The sequence below is a fragment of the Heliangelus exortis genome, chromosome 3 (assembly GCF_036169615.1).
Source record: "Heliangelus exortis chromosome 3, bHelExo1.hap1, whole genome shotgun sequence".
Lineage (NCBI taxonomy): Eukaryota > Metazoa > Chordata > Aves > Apodiformes > Trochilidae > Heliangelus > Heliangelus exortis.
The window spans coordinates 31,073,719-31,093,917 of record NC_092424.1 but is presented as its reverse complement, the minus strand read 5'-3'; positions in this window follow the sequence as shown (position 1 = coordinate 31,093,917).

Genomic DNA, 20,199 nt, shown 5'->3' with positions numbered 1-20,199 from the left:
AGCACTGTTGGGCAGCAGTTGTTAGACTGGATGATAGGGTAGTGATACAGGAGTATAAGCAAGGCTCTCTTTGCCACTCTGTCCCCTTTTTTCAACCCCCTAAGTTAAAAAGTTATTCTACATGAGAAATTGAGGAGTACGTAATGACAGCACTACCTCTGTATTTCTCCATCCCATTTTATTCTGTATAGGCTTACTGAATGAGTGAGGAGAATGATTTACATCTTTCTTGACCCTTTATGAACTGTTCCAGGCCTTCAAGCTTCCTTAAGCTGTATGGAATATAAGGACAAGAGAAAAATGGCACATGATTTCACCTGCAGCTCTCCCTTCTCTGATGCCTTAACTGCTTCCTTGCAACTCCTACATGCCAAGACCTGGGCTAGGACTTCACACAGAGCATCCACACTTCGTAAGTCCATCAGCACAGTATGCATATTTCTGCAGAAGATATTTTACTGATCCACTATCAGTTGTCTGGCACAGAGAGAAAATTAAGTTAATATTCACCTGCACTGGAACATTGCTTATTTGAATACAAAGTTCTTTACTTCTTGGCCAAATTGTTCTGCAGAATTATTTGCTCTACAGATGCTGCATCCTTTTGCTCCTTTATGGCAACACTTCAGCAGTATCTGGAGGGGAAGCACTTGCCTGTCATAGCATTACACTGAGCTTTGGGATTTTCCTGAGTGGTAGTCATTGTATCATCATACTGTGATGTTATGAGCCTATTTTCATCCAGCAACAGTCAGTGTCAGATTGTTTCATGGTGTGTTCAACAGGCATCAAGATTTCCAAAAACATCAAGACAAATGCCTTTCTACTTGACCCCTTTGTTGCAATGTCATATGCTATTTGCCTGTTTAAAAGCTCTCAAAACCTCAATGTGTGTGTGCTTACAAAACAGATATATCTTCTCACTTCTTTTTTTCCTCCTTCAAGTGCCATGAGAAATTATTTAAAGAAATTTTAATGAAATGCATCTGTCACTTATGAAGATAAATAGCCATGGTATGGCTTTCCATTACTGGAAATGGCAGAATTAAATTAGAAAATTACAATCTTCAGCATCTTCTCTGACTTGTTTTTGCATAATGTGCTAGAAAATATGCCCACATAGGCAGAATGCTGCAATACCAGTGGAGCATGTCGTAAAACAAGACCTCTTTTTATAGTTGTTTTGTTAGTTTGCATTGGGAAATTTCCTTGCCTGGATGATTTTTGACCCTGCTTCCAGGCAAGGAGGCCAAATTAGTAAAAGGAACCAAACTAGAGTGGCAAATAAAGGAAACCTTCTTCCAAAACCTAAGTTCTGTACTTTGATCTGTATTGTTATATAGCTCATAAGTCCTTCCTAATGGCAAGAGCATATGATCCAGAGTGTATAATTCCTCATATCCCATTTAGATAGTATCTTCTTTTCCATTACATGGAATAAAAACAGTGCTATGAACAAGATCCTTGGGGCCATATTTTGGCCCATTTGAATAAATATTTTATTCTGACTCCTAACAGACAAACACGTAAATGCTTAAATGAACAGTGGAATGATGTGAAATTGTCTTCTCAGATGGAATGGGTTCCTTATAGTCCTTCTTTAGCAAGCTGGTATTTTTTGCCCTCAGAAGCAGATTGTTGATAATTGATTTTGACTTTTTAAGTGAAGAGTTAGACTATAAGGAGTCTGGCCCAGTTGCAGTAAGCCAAAATATAATTTGCAGCCTTTAGCCCTGCTGTTTCTGGAAGAAAAGAGGTAGCAGCTGAAACAAGCACACAGAAAGTCCTCCCTTGTATTTCTTGCCTGTACTTCCAGGTGATAATGGAGGATGGATGGATGGATGGATGGATGGATGGATAGATGGATGGATGCAGAATACTTGTGTCCCTCAGCCCTCATGCCCACTCCACACCATCAATGTGTGTACCTACTCCTCTGTTCCATTGACCCCCTAGTCACCCAACATGCTTCCGCTTACTGTCCTGTTGTTTCTCTCTCTTTTGGTTATTTTTGGCATGTGAATTTTGAATTTTTTGCTGCACAGGAGATTGCTTCATCAGAGACAGGAGTGCTATTTCCATGCCTGCTACTCAAACTCAGATTTCTTTCTAGGCACATTCCTAACGCATACCCATCCCTTACTTCCTCAATAAATGCTTTAACTACTATGCTTTTATTCAAAGCTGGTAACCAGTGCTGTAATGCCTCTCATCAGCTGGCATGTAGCTGTTATGCTACAGTCCTCACTGAACCCAGAGCTGTCTGTACTTGTCAGGAGTGTTCAGCAAAGAAGCACGCAGAGATGAGGAAGGAATGCCAAGCACCAGATCTTGCAGGTGTCAAATGCAGAGGCAAAGGTTGATGTGAACAGAGGATGTTCTTGTGACTAATTAATGTCACAGGTTTAAAAGAAAGAATATACCTAACATCTCTTTAAAAAATACACTGCTTTTTTTTTTTTTTTTTTTTTTTTTTTTTTTTTTTTTTTTTTCCCACATGAAATGGATCTAATATTTGTTGTTTCTGTTCATTCCAACCTGCTAGATTCCTGAAATATCCCAAAGATCACTGTGAAGGGAGCAGGGAGTTGGAGCAGAGGAGGCAGTGACTGAAGGTCCTAATATATTGAATACATTTTGGGGAATCCCAGGGCTCTCTGAGAACTGGATGCAAGCAGATAAAGTGCATGGGGCATGAAGATGGGCTTGTTGAGAGATGAGAGCTTTTAAAGCCCCAGCTGCTTTCTTTTCAACCTCATCTTAATTTAACTGCTCAGATAACAGGAAGCCTGCACAAATTAAATGCTGGTTATCCTAGCTTTGACCTTCCATAATCCTTCAAGACTGTGGGTAGAGATTCATGCCAGTTCACTTTTTTCCTGATTATACAAATGAAGAAATACTCAGAGTTGAACACCCAGATGAACAGGAACAGCATAATTGATGAGCACAAATAGAACCACAGAGTAACAGCAAATGCAGTGGTCAGTGTCACAAGTGCCCAGTCTCCAACAGGGAACTGTATTTGATTCTTGCAGATGGCAACACACCCCCATAATGCTCCCAGTTAATTGTGGGATTTTGTTTGAGCATTTGCATCCCAAGGTTAGCATGTTTTCCTGACCCTTGTAGGGAATGGCTTATCATAGGATGCTTTGAAATTTTATTCCCTTTACGTTACCTGGCAGAGCTCTGCATGTTACTAATCACACTGTGTTCAAACTCATCTAAAAATCTAGCCTTAGCATTTAACTATGACTTTCTCTGTACCATATTCTACAGGCTTACTACATAATTTATTTTATTTTTGTCTACATGTGATGCTCTTTACTTTCATAAAGTGACAGATTATTCTCTGTCCCTTCATGCAGTTTGGACAGAGGTGGGATGAGAAACTTCTCCATGCCTCTTGCCATCTGTACCAGGCTTGTCTGTACTTGTCTGCTTCATAGGCTTTCTGTTTAACTTAAAATCTTGGCTGAAAACTCTTCCCTTCCCCTTTACTTCTTCTTTCCTGCTCTTATTTATCTACAGCACTGGTTTCTATAAAGCAGTTGAGAGATGGAGTTTGCATGACATACAGAATGCAAAAACTTCATCCTTTAACCTTGATTTACTAAGACGTGTCTGTACTGGAGACAATGGGATACAGACGTAAGCAACACCTGCAGGACCACGTGGATCCACAGACCAAATGGACTTTCTTCTAGGATATGTAAAGGAAAGACTAAATAATTTATTTGGAGCATTCCTAATTGTTAATGTTAACATCAGCACCAAAACACATGGGCTTCCTGGGCTACAGGAATACTGTAACAGAGTCTGCTGCCCCAGCATGGAGCAGGGCCCTGGGAATGGGTTGGCCCTGTACAATCAGCAGATCAAAAGAAAAATGACCAGTGAGTGAGCTGCAGAAAGCCAGACAGGTTATAGGAGGAAAATAGTCTTTCATGTCAGATCCTGATAAAGGTCAGGTTAGGGGGAAGGAAAGGCTGGCAGTAGTGTCCAGAAGCAGCTAGGACTTTTTCAGAGGGAAGGGCAGGGCTAAGTTTTGCCTGAGATATTTTTAAAACTGCCTTGCAAGAAGCTTCAGCACAATGATACTGGGCTGGAGAATGAGTCCGACTGCCTTATAAACATGCTGGAAGTTAACGAAGTGAAAATGGTACCAAAAACTGACCCTATGGTGTGGACATGTGTTTCCTTTGCATTAAATACTTGCAACTGATCGTTGAGGGAAAATGCACAGTTAACTAGTGATGATGCAGAAGGATCACTGCCTTGAAAAAATGCTGCCTCTTTCCATATCTCACCATACTGAAAGTGAAATGACTTGCTAAGTTTTGGATGCAAAGAATAGGAAGCAACACTGCAGATCATGTCATGTTGCTCTTTGGCCGTAATACAAAGATAAAATGAATGCTAGGTAAGAGGCATTCTTGTAGCAACAGCAACAGCATTTTATCATCCTTTGTGTTTCAAAGTGTTGAGCTGCACAGTTAATCCAAGTCTGGAAGGCCTGCATCCTGGTGTGTCACCATGTGCACTGTGGAACAGCTGTTTGGCTTTACTCCATCACCCCTGGCCCACTTTTCACACCCTGTCATGAATTTCCGACTGTTGTCAAAGCCTTTCAACTGCAGCCATCATCTGTGACAGAAAAGAAGATACTGACTTGGACAATAATATTTTGGAATAATATTTAGGAGATGTTAAATTCTCAGGTGGTCTTCAGTGGTGAACAAGTCTATGCCCTTCACTAAACAGCCAAACTAGAAGGAAATCAGCTACTGACATCAGATCTGGCAATCACTAGAAACCCAAGTATGTGGACAATAACCTAATCAGGAACACCTGTAAGGTTTTAATAGTTTGAGGAATGCCTGTGCATCTGTCTCTACTTCCTCACTTCTTCTGGGGCTAACCTCTGATATTTCAGGACAAAGGAAAAAGGCCTGAGAAGCAAAATTATGCCTGAAGTGGAGAAAGATTCTTCCTATCCCTGGCAGTTAATCAGTAGAAGCTCCAGAGCATGGAATAAGTTTTGGGTAAATATATAGTGTAAACAACACCTTAGTGAAACACAAAATAGTTAATAGCCTTTTTTTTTTTTTTTTTTTAAACCCACTTGGTTATTTTGTGATGAACATCTCACAAGCTTAAATTGAAGTTCTTTGCCCATCACTATGATATTTGAAAGGCTTTTTCCAGAATGTAATTCTTTGGAAGGCTGGAAACATTCCCCCCAGTTTCCAGTCTAAATTTTTTCATTACTATTTTTATATTCACTTGGTCTTGTTCTTGTGGGTAGTGAGGAAATCTAAGGGGAATAAAAAATTACTTTAGGGCATTGGGAAGGTTAATAAGTGATTCATGAGCCCAAGTAATCTCTTCCATTCAGCCAGGTGCAGGAAATGATGAAGGAAGAAACTGGAGAATCTCACAGATTAATACCTGGCTCCAGGGCTGGTGCCACTGACAAAATTTTGGCTTCTTTGACCATGGTTTAGTATATATATCACCAAGCCTGCTGGCAAGAGATGGGGTACATCTATCTCAGTGTGAGAAAAAGATCTCATCACAGGAGTTAGCATCCCTCATTTAGAGGGATAAACCTAAACTAGGCTCCAAGGGAGGAGGGGATGAAACCAGGCTCAGTAGAGACAAGCCTAAGCATGGCCTTCAATCTGCTGCCCCACTCAAGGTGGGGAATGGTAATAAATGTGACAGCAAAACCACAGGGCCTACTAATAGGTTACTAACCAGGGAAGTGGCTGGGGATGGTCAGATACCAAAAGTGAAAACTAATTTCTTGACTCCCTCTCTGAAATATTTATATACTGATGCATGGAGTATGGGAATAAGCAGGAGGAGTTGGAGATCTGTGTTAGGTTGCATGGCTATGATATAATTGCAGCCACTGAAACGTGGTGGGCAAGATCCCATGGCTGGAATGTGGTCATGGATGGCTATGTACTATTTAGGAAAGACAGACTAAGAAGGAGAGGTGGTGGTGTTGCTCTTTAGGTGCTAGAACAGCTGGAATGTACTGAGGTATCCACAGGGGGAGGTAGAAGGGGTCGAAAGCTTGTGAGTAAGAATTAAAGGACATGCAAATGAGGGTGAAAATGTTGTGGGTGTCTACTATAGGCCACCAACCCAGAAAGATGTCAATGAAGCCTTCTACAGTCAACCAGAAGTAACTTCTAGATCATACTCCTTAGTACTTACAGGTGACTTCAATCATGCTGGTATTTGTTGGGAAGCCCACACATCCAGGCATATTCAGTCCAAAAGGCTCTTGCAGTGCATTGATGATAACTTTCTGATACAGATAGTGGAGGAACCAGTGAGGAGAGTTGCACTGATGGACCTTGTATTAATGAATAAGGAAGGTCTGTCACCTGGTTTGAGACAGGATCAAGCTAATTTTCTGTCTTGTAATCTTGTTTTCAGTTAAGTCTTTTGTAAGTGGCTGCCCTTACTGAAAATTAACAGCAAGTTTCTCAGTCTCTCCTTCTAGGACTGCTAACACTCAATGTTTATAGTTATGGCTAGAGAATGATATGCAGAACCAAGGACACTGCTCAGTTTTGAGGAACATCTGATGCTCCAGAAAGACAAAAGGAGTAAAGAGGTCACACCTGCAACCACCCTTTAGGGACAGACACAATAAATGACAAAAATTAACCAGAGTATTCCATCCCATATGTATCATACTTGGTATAAATTTGAGGGATCATGAGGGTCAAACCCTTTCTCTTTGCCCTTCTCCCTTCTTCCCTTGTCCCTGTTTGCTTTGGCATCCTGGGAGGATTCTGTTTGTCTGCCTATGGTCCTGATCCGTGCCAGCCCATATCTGTGTGTTCCTGCCTCCAGTTCCCAACTGCTGCTGACCCCAGGAGTCCAGCCTGGACTTTCCCAGGGCTGCCCTGCAGCCTCGGTGGTGACATGAGCATTACTGGGGGAAATGGAGGAGGAACGTAGTATTAATTTTCCTGTATATTTGTATATATTTAGTAATTTTTCCTAGTTATCATTACTGTTTCATCATAGCTGTGTAGTTTAATTTCCAACCCACAAGTCTCTCTCCCTTATTCTCTCTCCTTTCTTTATCAGGAGGGGGGTTAATAGAGAGCATCTGTCATTTGGTTAATTGCTGGCCCAGCATTAAACTGTGACAGTCTGGCTGGGGACATCATGGTTGCAAACAGCCTTGCTGACAGTGACCATGACATGGTGGAGTTTTCTCCACCATGAACAAGGACATGAAGAAGGTCAATAAGTAAGATTACAACCCTGGACTTCTGCATGGCTAATTTTGTACTCTTTAAGGATGTACTTGCAGGAATCCAATGGGCTAAAACTCTGGAAGGGAAGGGAGCCCAAGAAAGTTGCTCAGTTTTTAAATTCAAGCTCAAGATAGGTGCATTCCTTTGAGTAAAAAATCTATTAGAGGTAGCAAGAGATCTGCAGGGATCAGCAAGGAGCTTCTGAAGAAAGTCTTGTGATCAAAAGAACTTTATGGCTCGTGGAAGAAGGGACTTGTCACTTGGGAGAACCATAGGGATGTTGTCAGAGAATGTAGGAAGGCAACAAGAAAAGCCAAAGCCCTCTCAGAACTCAAAATAGCAGAGAAAATAAAAGGAAACAGGAAGAGCTTCTTCAAATATATCAGTAGTAAAAGGAAGAGTGAGGAAAATGTGGGCCCACTGCTGAATGAGGTAGGAGCCCTGGTAACAGATGGTGCAGAGAAGGCAGAGTTGCTGAATGTCTTCTTTGCTTCAGTCTTTACTCCTAGGACTATCACTTGTGAACTCCAGACAGTGGACATAAGAGAGAAAGCCTGGAGGAGGGAAGACTCACCACTGGTCAGTGAAGACTGGGTTAGAGATCAGTTACTCAAACTGAACATACAGAGGTCCACGGGCCCTGATGGGATGCACCCAAGTGTTGAGAGAGCTGCCTGATGTTGTCACCCTACCACTCTCTATCATTTTCAAGAGATCATGGGAAACAGGAGAGGTGCCTGAGGACTGGAGGAAAGCCAATGTCACTCCAGTCTTCAAAAAGAGCAAGAAGGAAGATCCAGGGAATTACAGATCAGTCAGCATCACCTCCATCCCTGGAAAAATGATGGAGCAGCTTGTTCTGGAGGTCATCTCTAAGCACATGGAAGAGAGGAAGGTTATCAGGAGTAGTCAGCATGGATTTACCAAGGGGAAATCATGGCTGAATAATCTGATGGCCTTCTATGATGTTGTGACTGAATGGGTAGATGCAGGGAGAGCAGTGGATGTAGTCCAGCTACATCCAGCTACATGCAGAGTCCAGCTTGAGACCTATGACTAGTGGAGTCCCCCAAGGATCAGTGCTGGGTGCAGTCCTGCTCAACATCTTTATCAATGAGTGACCTTGATGATGGGACAGTGTTTTCTCAGCAAGTTTGCTGATGACAAAAAGCTGGGAGGGCTGGATGACACCCCAGAAGGCTGTGCTGCCATTCAGGGAGACCTAGACAGGATAGAGGGTTGAATGGGGAGAAATTTAATGTATTACAACAAGGGCAAGTGTAGAGTCTTGCATCTGGGAAAGAACAGGGTAGAAATTTAATGTATTATGGGTAGAAATTTAATGTATTACAACAAGGGCAAGTGTAGAGTGTTGCATCTGGGAAAGAACAGCCCCATGTACCAGTATAGGCTGGGGACCAAGGTGTTGGAGGACAGTGTAAAGGAAAGGAACCTGGGGGTCCTACTGGACAGGAGGATGACCATGAGCCAGCAATGTGCCTTTGTGTCCAGCAAGGTCAATGGCATCCTCGAGTGTATCAGAAGGGGTCATACTTACTTGCACCAAAGCTGGGGAGCAGCCACAACTTTTTAGTTTTTATTAGACCTTGATGGATTTTTCTGACATTAATTTGTCACCCTTTGAAATGAGCTACGCCTTTTGGTCTACAGTAAGCAACCTGCAAAAAGTGTTAAAAGCATTCAAAAAAGCCACTAGGCAGACTCCTGGAGGAAAAAACAAAGCTCCATCCTTTCCCTACATTCTCATGCTGCCTTATTGGATGCAATGGAAATGAGAACTAGGCCCACTGTTACACCCAATGTTAGTCTCACATGACCTCTCACATCTTTGCAAGTATGATGCAAGTTAGTACTTTCATCAGTCTGTCAACTATATCAACTGTGTCAACTATATACCTTGTAGACAGCAGTGATCCCAGCTCATCTTCAGGACAGGCTATTAAGATTCAGTAAGATGAAGTTACTGACCCATTGTTAATTAACACTTAGTTTGTGAAGTGTAAATAGTTAATTGGAAGATCCTGGCTTCCTTTCACCTGGCCAGAATGTTTCTATCACAATGTAGGGAACAGACTATCAACATACCTCTCCAACAGAAATATGTACTCTTTTGCTAATGGTTTTATGGATACTCTGGGACATCGTCCAAGAAGTACCCAAAGAAATAATTGTCTGTTTTGAAATATAGGTCATCATTACATGGCTGTAGCAAAGCAAAGACAACCTTAATTGTGTAGGATAGCTACTAAACGATAGGACCAGAGGAAATGGCCTGAAGTTACACCAGGGAAATTTTAGACTAGATATTAGGCAGAATTTCTTTACTGAGAGAAAAGAACCTTCTCCCACTGAGAGATCTAGTAAGTCTTTATTTACTTGATGCAAATTCACAGTACAAGTGACAGAAAAGATGATTGTCAGCACTTACTTCCAGGATTGCTTCAGAAATACAAAGATAAACTGCACTTATTTAAGGGTACAATTCTCAATGCTCTTAGGCTTTCCTGCTGTCTTAACATCAGTAGCCATTCAGCCACTCTATAAGCTTTTGGTATTTTTCCTAATTTAGTGTAAACAAATACTGATTGTGACTGAGACAGTAATTTAGTTCATTTGTGATAAGAGATAGTCCATTGGCTGTGTTCATTAAAGCTTCTTTAAAAGCAAGTAACAACTTTAATTGCTTGGAGGGACATGGGATGACATTGCAGCAGATTGGATCCTATTAATAAGAGCAAATTCAAGGTTTACCCTAACTTGCTTATACTCGTTAGTATTAAATCTTCACATGTGAATCAGTGAATTCCCAAGTTAGTGCAGAGAAGGATGCACATAATTTGTAAAGTTCTAGTATTTGTGTCTACTTGAAAACCAGAAGAAATTACAAATATGTCTGCATGTCTCCATGAAAGATATGAGGAGCTTTTATAAGCCAAGTCTTCAAGATATTAATAAAAAGCTACTTCAGGTTAGTAGTAGTGGTAGCAGTTGTATCTCAGTACCTCTCAAGTCTCAGTAAACCTTGGTACACAGGAAATTAATTTCATTTTTGTAAATATGCAAGCACAAAAAATTTGCCAAGAAGAGAGGATTAGCAATCTAGGGATGAGAGTAGGGTACATTTTTCATGCATTATTCTAGAACTTCATGGCCTTCGTTCAGTTCTCAGCATAATCAGTCCTTCAAGGAAAAGAGCTGCTGAGCTTACTTATCTTTGTCTCGGAGCTCTGTGACCCTGATAGCATGGCTCCTCCTTTATTTATCCCAAAGCACCTGTCAAATAGTACCAAATTAGGATGATGGGATTTCATATGATGCTGCAGCAAGAGGAGCCATGAAAGAGATCTCTGGTTTCTTCATCCTATCCTATTTCTTCACTGGATATTATCTGAAAACAACTGCATCATTGAAATTGGCATTTTATGTGAAGAGGACTCTTAAGGACAGTTTCCATTGCACTCTGCAATACACAGAACTTTTTTTTTTTTTTTAATCTGGATTTACAATGAACTGAAGTATTACGATTATTTTGAGGTCTTTCCATCCTTTTTAAACTAAAAAAGACCTTGCTGTGGTTGGCAGCATGTCAAAAGCTGTCATCAGCAACATGAAGGACCACAGAGTAACACCTGGCAGGCACTGAGCAGCTATCTCACTGATGCTGATGAGAAGGGCATTTGTTCATGGCATACGAAAATTAGTCCTCCAAGCCAACATTTTCCCATTTAAAGTCAGGCAGTGCATTCACTACTGACTACCACAAACATGTTCCCAATGTGCCTGCAACAGCATTACATTCTTCAGATATGAAAGCTTTCTGCAGTTTAGTGTTACTGTCCTTTTTTATCTAACCTGAAAGTTTAGACCAAAGGCAGATGGATATTTGGCAGATTTGTCACACAGAAAGCCAGTATCTCCACAAATCTCTTTGGGAATTCCTGATGCAACTCCCTGTCCCACCAAGATCTGAGAGAGACCTTATAGCCATTGACTCTTGGACAGCCACTAAGTTTTGGTGAAGTATTACTTTAGGAAATAAATGAGGAAAAGCAGCCCCTAAGTGCAGTGAGTTCATCTTCATTAGGCAGTTTGTGATTCTGCTGTCAAAGCAAAATATAAGCTCACCAGTGAACTGAGAAGTCCACCACCTGAAGTTTCTTGCATATACACTTACTGTTCATTATTTTACTCACAGTGCTTGACTCAGTATTAACTTAGCTTCAAAAAAGGTGAATAACTGACTGTTTCTGCTTTGAAAAGGGAAAAAAACATGCTTCTGTGATAACACAACAAACATTAAACAAAATCATTGGATGTTGTCTTGGTTTAGTGGTCAGGGGAAAATAAAAACCAGAGAATAGAACTGCTCCCTGTAGCCCTCCATCACCCTCCCAAGAGAAGATAAAAGGGCAATAAGGAAGAGAAACTTAGAGGTTGGAAGTTAAACTTTAACAGGTTTACTACAACAGGGAAGGGATAGTAACACATGGGATGAGGAAAAAAAATTACAGCTATATACAAAACCTAATCCTGATCATTGCAGAGACAGGTGTCAGAGGGTCCCTTGCAGCAGAGATGAATTGGGAAAGAGATCCATGGCTCTTCCCAGCACCTGGTAGATTCTGATCCCATAGAGAACATGGCAAGCTGATGGAAAAGCAGCAATACTTGCAAATGCACCAAAGCAGCAAGGAAGAAGGGACTGGGAAAGGGGGTCAGGCTTCTACTCCTCCTGGCTTTTAAAAGGTATGGCACAAAATGGGAGGGACCGCTGGCCCCTCTCTGTTCTGCCCCACCCTGGATACCTCAGGGTCCTAAAAGTCCTCTCTCTAGGTCCTTGTACTGGTACCTTAAATCACAGAATCACACAGAATCATCATAGTTGGTTAAGTCCTCTAAGATCACCAAGTCCAACCATCTCAGATGGATCCCATCAAGCCCCATAGACATGTGAGTGTCCAGGTGCTCTAGCAGGTCATTAATGGCCTCCTCCTAGACTATGGGGAAGGTGTGTGTGTGTGTGTGTGTGTGTGTGTGTGTGTGTGTGTGTGTGTGTATGTGTGTGTGTGTGTATGTGTGTGTGTGTGTGTGTGTGTGTGTGTGTGTTATTCTGCTCTTTATCCTTATCTTACAGCTCATCAGGGATGAATACCCTGGGGGTAGCCGGTCTGACCATTAAAGATGGAAGCAAAGAAGAAAGCCTTTTCTATCTCCTTGGTTGCAATGTTCCCCTCCACATCCACTAAGACGTGAAGATTTTCTTTGGCTCTCTCTTTGTCATTAATGCATCTGTAAAAACATTTTTGTTGTCTCTTTTGACAGTGGCCACATTAAACTCCAGCTGAGCTTTTGCCTTTCAATTTTTTTCTATGCATGACTTGCTCTGAGTTTCTTGCTCCTTTTTCCAAAGGAGGCAAACTTTCCTTTTTTTCTGACTCCTAGCAAAAGCTCTCAGTTCAGACAGGCCAGTGGACTTCCCCACTATTTTGTCTTATGGTGCATGAGGACAGCCTGATCCTGTACCTTTGAGACTTCTTTCTTGAACAGTGTTCAGCCTTTCTGGAGCCTTTTGTCCTTCAGAACTCTCTCAACCTCTCCAAGGCACTCTCTCAACCAATATCCTAAACAGGACAAAGCCTGCCCTCTGGAAGTCCATGGTGGAGATTTTGCCAACCTCCTTCCTTACATCCCTAATGATCAAGAACTTTACCATTTTGTGGTCATAGTCCTTCCCTATTTGTGAACAGCTGTGTCCACAAATTATCTTCCATAGACCCAAGAAACCTCCTAGGATGCTTCCTCTCTGCTGTGTTATATTTCCAGCAGATGTCCAGTAGGTTGAAGTCCCTGACCAGAACAAGGGCTGGCAATTATGAAACCTCTGCCAGCTGCTTGTAGAATGCTTCATCTGCCTCCTCATTCTATTTGAGTGGTCTGTAACAGACACCCAACAGGATATCTGCCTTCCCCCTCATCCTCAGCCATAAGCAGTCAACATGATCATACCAGTTATTGAGCTCCATACAACTGAAGCACTCCCTAACATAGAGCCACCTCACTACCTCTCCTTCCATGTTTATTCTTTCTGAAGAGTTTAAAGCCATCTATTGCAGCACTCCAGTCATGAGAGTCATCACACCATGTTTCTGTGATGGTGACCACATCACAGCTGTCCTGCTGCACAATGCCTTCCAGTTCCTCCTCTTTGTTGCCCATGGTGCGTGTACTGGTGTAGCTACGCTTGAGCTGGGCTATTGATTTCACCCTCAACACTGTCATGCCACCCCTAGGGCCATTTCTTGTGGGCCTGGTTTTATGCCCTTCTTGGGCCTTCTCAAACTATAATATGTATAAACCTTCCTGGATTTAAGGTCACAGTATACCTCTCAGAATATAGCCTCAGTCTCTTTTCCAGAGAATGAAAGTGTTCTTTAAGAGTGTTCTTTATTGTAAGGAATTGATAAATTGTTTCAAAGGCACTGGTGTGCCAAGCCACAAGCCCAGAAAGCAGACCTGAAATATTTTTTTTTTCACAGCAACTTGTCTGTGTATTAAGGAGGTAGTCTGGATGCTCTGAAACAGCAAAACTACAAATGCATGGGGTTTATGTGAAATGCATTCCAGTGTAGCTTAGATACAGACTCTGATGATCAGGAAGTTGGAAAGTCCTAGTCAGGTGACTCAAAAAGACCACATGTCCATAGGAGGTTCAAAAGCCATAGAGCATGATGACCTGGACAAAATTCAGAATAATTTCAGACACATGAAGTTTGGATGGGAGAGGCAAGCAGTGTGTCCCCCTTAAGAGGGGGACTAGCTGGATGAAAAGGCATATAGCTACGTAAGAGAGACAGGTTCTATGTTCCAGAGCAAAAAAGTATTCATGAGTACCTCAAAAGCCTGAGAACCTATGACAGCAGTAAGGCAATGGAGTCAGAGGAAGGTGTACATTATTTCATTACTTCTTTTGCATATATATTCACTTAAAGTAAAAAGTGATTGTCCTTCTAAATCTTTTCATAAGCATGTCTGTATATTTTAGCCATTTGTTTAATGAAGACCTCAAAGAAGTGAATTGTAAATCCAGAGCACTCACAAGGAAAATTCAGTAAGTTATAAAGTGATTAGCACTAGACCTGGGGACTTAAATAAGCTGAGCTATAGGAGCTCTTCATCTGCAAGATTCAGAAACAGGGAACTTGTACCCAAAACTTCATAGCTTCTGCAGTATACTCAGATACCTGTATTTGGGAAAAGGTAAGACCCAATTGGGAGCTGCCTAATGAATACTTGGGAGCTCTTGCCAGTGCAAAAGCAAGCCACACTAGCAGTTTTTCAGTGAGGCCTTGTTTCAAGAATATGGTTTCTCTCAGTCAATATAGGACCAGGCTTCACACAGGGCACATTACACTTTGCTGAAATGTTCTTGACTTGTCATTATAGCTCTTCTGCAATAACGTGGTCAACTGAACCCTCTTGTATAAACTGGTTCCCAGATACCAAGATCCTCTAAGAGGTCCTTTGGTATCTGTGAAGCAGGAATGTTGTAGCTAGCTAGACTGCTTTTGAAATTTCAACCATCATTTCAAATGCCATAAAATTGTCCTTTTCCCTTTTGTGAGCACTATTCACTTCAGGGCACTGAAGCAGAGCGAGTTCATATTTGTGTCTGTATATTGCTCATTCAGGTGATTACAGACAAAATCACACTTCACTGGTGACGTGGTTAATCCCATATGGAATGAAAAGTGTAACACAAATTGCAGAAACATGGTGCTTACCAGCTTCTGCTCAGCTCTGTTCCTGCCTTGGTTGATGAGGGCTGGGTACAGGATCAGTTAATTAAGCTGGACATCCATAAATCCATGGATTCTGATGGGATGAGCCCATGGATGCTGAGGGAACTGTTGGATGTCATTGCTAGGCTGCTCTACATCATCTTTGGTAAGTCATTGGGAACAGGAGAGGTGCCTGGGGACTGGAGGAAATGTCACTCCAGAATTCAAAAAGGGATAGAGGACCCAGGTAACTACAGACCAGTCAGCCTCACCTCCATCCCTGGAAAGGTGATGGAACAACTCATTCTTGATGCTGTCTCCAGGCACATCAAGGACAAGAGGCTTATCAGGAGCAGTCAACATGGCTTTACCAAGGGGAAGTCATGTCTGACCAACCTGAGAGCCTTCTATGAGGATGTAACCAGGTGGATGGATGATGGCAGAGCAGCAGACAGAGTTTATCTTGATGTCAGTAAGGCATTGACACCATCTCCCACAGCATCCTTGGAGCTAAACTGAAGAAGTGTGGCCTGGATGATCGGGTAGTGAGGTGGATCAGGAGCTGGTTGATGGATAGAAGGCAGAGAGCTGTGGTCAATGGGATGGAATCCAGTTGGAAGTCTGTTTCTAGTGGAGCCCCTCAAGTACTGGGATCAGTACTATTCAGTATATTTACTGATGACCTGGATGAGGGAATAGAGTGCATTATCAGCAAGTTTGCTGATGACACAGACACCCCAGAAGCCTGTGCTGCCATTCAGAGGGACCTGGACAGACTGGAGAGTTGGGCAGAGAGAAATTTAATGTATTACAACAAGGGCAAATGTGAAGTCTTACATCTGGGAAAGAACAACCCCAGGTACCAGTATAGGCTGAGGACATAGCACTAAAAGTAAGATTAGACCAGATACCTCTTTTTTAAAGGAATGAGAAAAGCATTTTCGCCTACTATAAGCAGCAATTCATCCTACTCCATTTTTGTCCTGAAACCAGCCCTATAGTGTGGTTTTTCCCATTTTATAGCCTGGTGCATTTTCAGCATTGATTTGTTTGTTTTTCTTAGTAGGCAAAACTGTTCTACTGATGTACCCTGGTGCTGGCTGATATTAATAATCAGTGATTTGTGGCTGACACTTTGAAGTGCAATCATTAAGTGATGGATTAAACTTTCATTCAAAAGCTATACCCTACTTTTATCTATGGCATGCTCTGTCCTTGATAAAGATTCTCACCAAATAAGAAAAAAAATGCTTGGAGCATTCAGTAAGAAAAGAGAAGACATGAGTCTGGGTGAGAGTTAGGAAATATTGCATACAAATGATGTCTCATCTATTTTTCTATTCCATATATAATTCCAGGGATGTGTAGAAAGCAGTGACATAGCGATGCCCAATGAAAAAGAAGCACCTTGGTTGGAATTGAGCACCCAGTTTGTAATCAGGCTCTTAATTATAACACAAACACTGTCAAATAGTTACATAACAGGTGACAGTCATAAAAGAAACACTAATTGTAATATTAGAAGCCAGAATGCTTTCAGGTAAAAACTTCGTTAAAGTGCAAACACACTAATAGACATGATGAAGAAAAAAAAAATATAATAAAAGAGACCATTATTCTTTATGTCTGTAAGGAGAAGGCTACTTTTGGATCACTTAATAGCCAAAGAAAGGGGAGGCAGCTTAAGCAAAGCTGTGAATGAAATCATGGGCCTTGTTGATTCACTACCTTTATCTCAGGAAGCGGGAGTGATTACAAAGTAATAAGGAAAAGCCAGAATCAACTTTCTGCCTTAGTAAATTCAAAGTAGCTCCATTGAAGTCAGTACAATTGAGAGTTACAGGCTTTCAGATTTGGCCCCTCGATTACAAGCTCTGGAGGAAAGTCTCATTTTTGCTAGGACTCTGAGCAGCAATGCAGAGAGAAAATAAATCAACCTCTGCTCTTCATACATTGGCTGCGAATTGTTCAGCAATTGTTCTGCCTAACCCTAGTGAGAAAAGATCTACTGAAGTAAATGGTGGGCTGTTAACCCAATGGACTAACAACCATCAGGCAGTTCACTTCAGCAGCCTTAAGAAGTAAGACCATACTGCATGGAAGGATTATGGCTGCATCTCCATGAAATGTGCCCTCTTCCTATATTACCACAAATTTAATGTACATTGCCATACCCCACTGCCAGCTTCTTCTGTATTCTTCCTGCCGAGCACACATGTCTAGGTACAGAAAAGTTTGTCTAGGATTGGTCTCTATCCCCAGGTCTCCCTTACCTGCAGACACTTTGCTTTGTGGCCTTGCCACTGCACTTTGGATCTAAAATGTTCCCAGAGTACAGATGAATGATGACTTGGATTGGGAACTCTGTGGGAGGAGGAAAACATAGATAGATGGCATCTCCCTCTGTTCTGTACACCACCAGTTCTTATACTCACTAGCATCTATTGCTTCCCAAAATCTAGCTGAAAAGAGCATTTCTTAAATACTATGTCTGCTGATATCTTGACTTAGTTCCCCAACAAGAAAGGAAGAAGTTCCTCTCTCGTTTTGCTTTGCTGACACTCCAACACTCCTGTCCAAATTACCACCTCCCTGTTTGGTCGTGTGTGAAGCCTTCCCAAGGCAGTGTTGCCAAAGGAACCAACACTGTTAAGAGTCTCAGCTAAATACAAGCAGAAATACTAAAAAAAGCAACTGCTGATTTTTGCTCAGTACCCATCTTCCACTCCAGTTCTCCAGCTCCCAATAGTCTTCTGAATGATTTTGAGGCTCAGTTCTATTGCCCCAGTAACATTTCCCATGAAGTTCAGGCAAAGAACTGGCAAAGGTTTTCCAGAATATGAATTTGTGACATTTAATGGGCTTTTTCCAACACCTACACAGTTGCAAATAGATCCCCAACTGGTAATATCGTTTTCCTGGGACAACTTTTTAATGTTTGAAATTTGTGCATCTCTTAGGAGCAGAGTGCTCCTTCCCTCAGCCCTCACACACTGTTATGCTGCCACCCAAGTCTCCTGTCTAGCATGTTCTCTTCCATTTTTTTGCTAGTGCTGAAGTGTAGACCTACCAATGTGACTTTTTTTGTCCATTGCAAAGGTTACTACTGTATTTATTCCCCTTCTCCCCTCATCCTATGAGACTTCCTTGGTTTCCCTGCGCTTTTCAAAATTAATTGACAGTGACAGTCAATTAATTAGCTAAATTAAGAACCCAAGAAACATATTGTCCAGATCTTCTGATTCCAGCCTATCAAACAGTTGTGCTTGTATTTTTTTACTTGTGTTAATTAGTGCCTGTATTGGCCAGGTTTCTACTCCTTCCCAAATGTCCATACTACCCTTCTTGTAAAGAGACATTAAAAAAAGAAGATAAAAAGGCAACCAAGCAACTCAACTGCTGGAGATCCCTCACTGATCCATTAATGGGTCCATTTTTTTTTTTTTTTTAATGTACTAACAGCTGCTACTGTTTAAGTCAAAGCTTGTTAATTAAGACACATCTACATTTCAGTTTTCAGCTCTAAACTTCTTGTTTATGAGAAAGAACTTAAAACTTTTCATTCATGGGAATGAAAGGTGGTAATAATGAGTGGGAAAAGTACCTATCTGCATACTTTGATGCACTACCTAATTTCCTTGGGACTATTAAACAACAGTCTGTTAACTGCTATGACAGTCTCAGAATCCTCCCTTCTTTTTGTGCCATGTGTGCTTTAGGAACGCAGGGCTGCATCAACACCCAAATGCAGGCAAAGACCACCCTCCCTTTTTCTTGTCCTCAGGCATCTTGGAGCTTTTCCCACATTTTCCCCAAGGAAATATCCCCAAAACAGATGACAGAGCCACTTTGACAGTGACCAGAAACAAATACCCTTTCTCCAAGTCAGGAATATCATAAAACCCTCTCCTACTCAACAGCTTTTTTAATAAATGTAGTAGAGAAGGCAGAGCCTGAGACAGTGTGACTGATTCAGCTCCAGGAGATGGCACCCAGATGTATGAATGGGGAGTGTGTGGGAAGGCTGCAGGGTACCAGATTTTTTTTTTATCTCATTCTGGGAGGGAAGCAGAGATGGAAGTTTCTAGTCATGCCAACCTGACGTAAGGGTCAACTTTGACTTCTCAGTTATGATGAAAGTGAGTCAAGACACCTGTATAATTTCCACACCCGAAAGTAAATTTGGCAAGATTATATCTATCTTTGCAAAATGTTGGGCATAAAGGAATAAATTAGATTTTTACTGTTTGTAGTATCTGAGTTGAAAATCTGAATTGTGTCCTGGGTCTCAGTGAGAGAATGGGAGACTTACCAGTCCCCTGAATGAAGCCAGCATTAGGCTCAAGTTGATCAAATCTCAGAGGACAACATTAAGAAGAGAAAACTGTAGAAGTCGCACAGCAACAACTTAATTTTGATCTGTACAAGCAGGAAACCAACCCACAATAAACTGTTCATTGACATTTCTAGAACATTTCCTGTGCTCAGCATGCTGTTTTCTGCAATAATTCTTCTCAATAGCACATGATACTCAGGAGGAATAAGGTGATAGTCCAAAATAATGTTGAAGAAGGCAGATCTGAGGACATAGTTCTCAGTCCATGAATGCATATTTTAATATGACTATCCACTAGAGTAAAAGAAGAGGCTGAATAAAAAGACTGGTGCCTTGTGATTAATTCAGTTAATAAACATTTTTTTCCAGTAAGCAATGTGAGCTCAAAAGTATACAGAGCAATTCGAAATACTTCTGTCTTGAGTTTTATGTTAGGGAACACTTGTATGTATTTCAGCATTTTTCCAGTCATCTTCTTTTTCTAATGAAAGGAAGACTGAGACCTCTGAGACTGAGACTGAGCACTACTAAAACTTAAAAGAAATATTTTTCCCATATTGGGCAGGAGAATCAAATGGACTCTGAAATAGGAAGAGTGGGGGGGAAAAAAAAGGGTTTATCCAAAGCCCAGTTGGGGAAACACCAGTGTCTTGGATGAACTTTGAAATAGCACAATTCTGTGAGGCTGAATACAGTGGCTTTTTTTGGTATGAAGTGTATTATCTAACCAATCCTTCGGTGATTGCCCTGAAGTTCCTTCCTCATCTCTTCT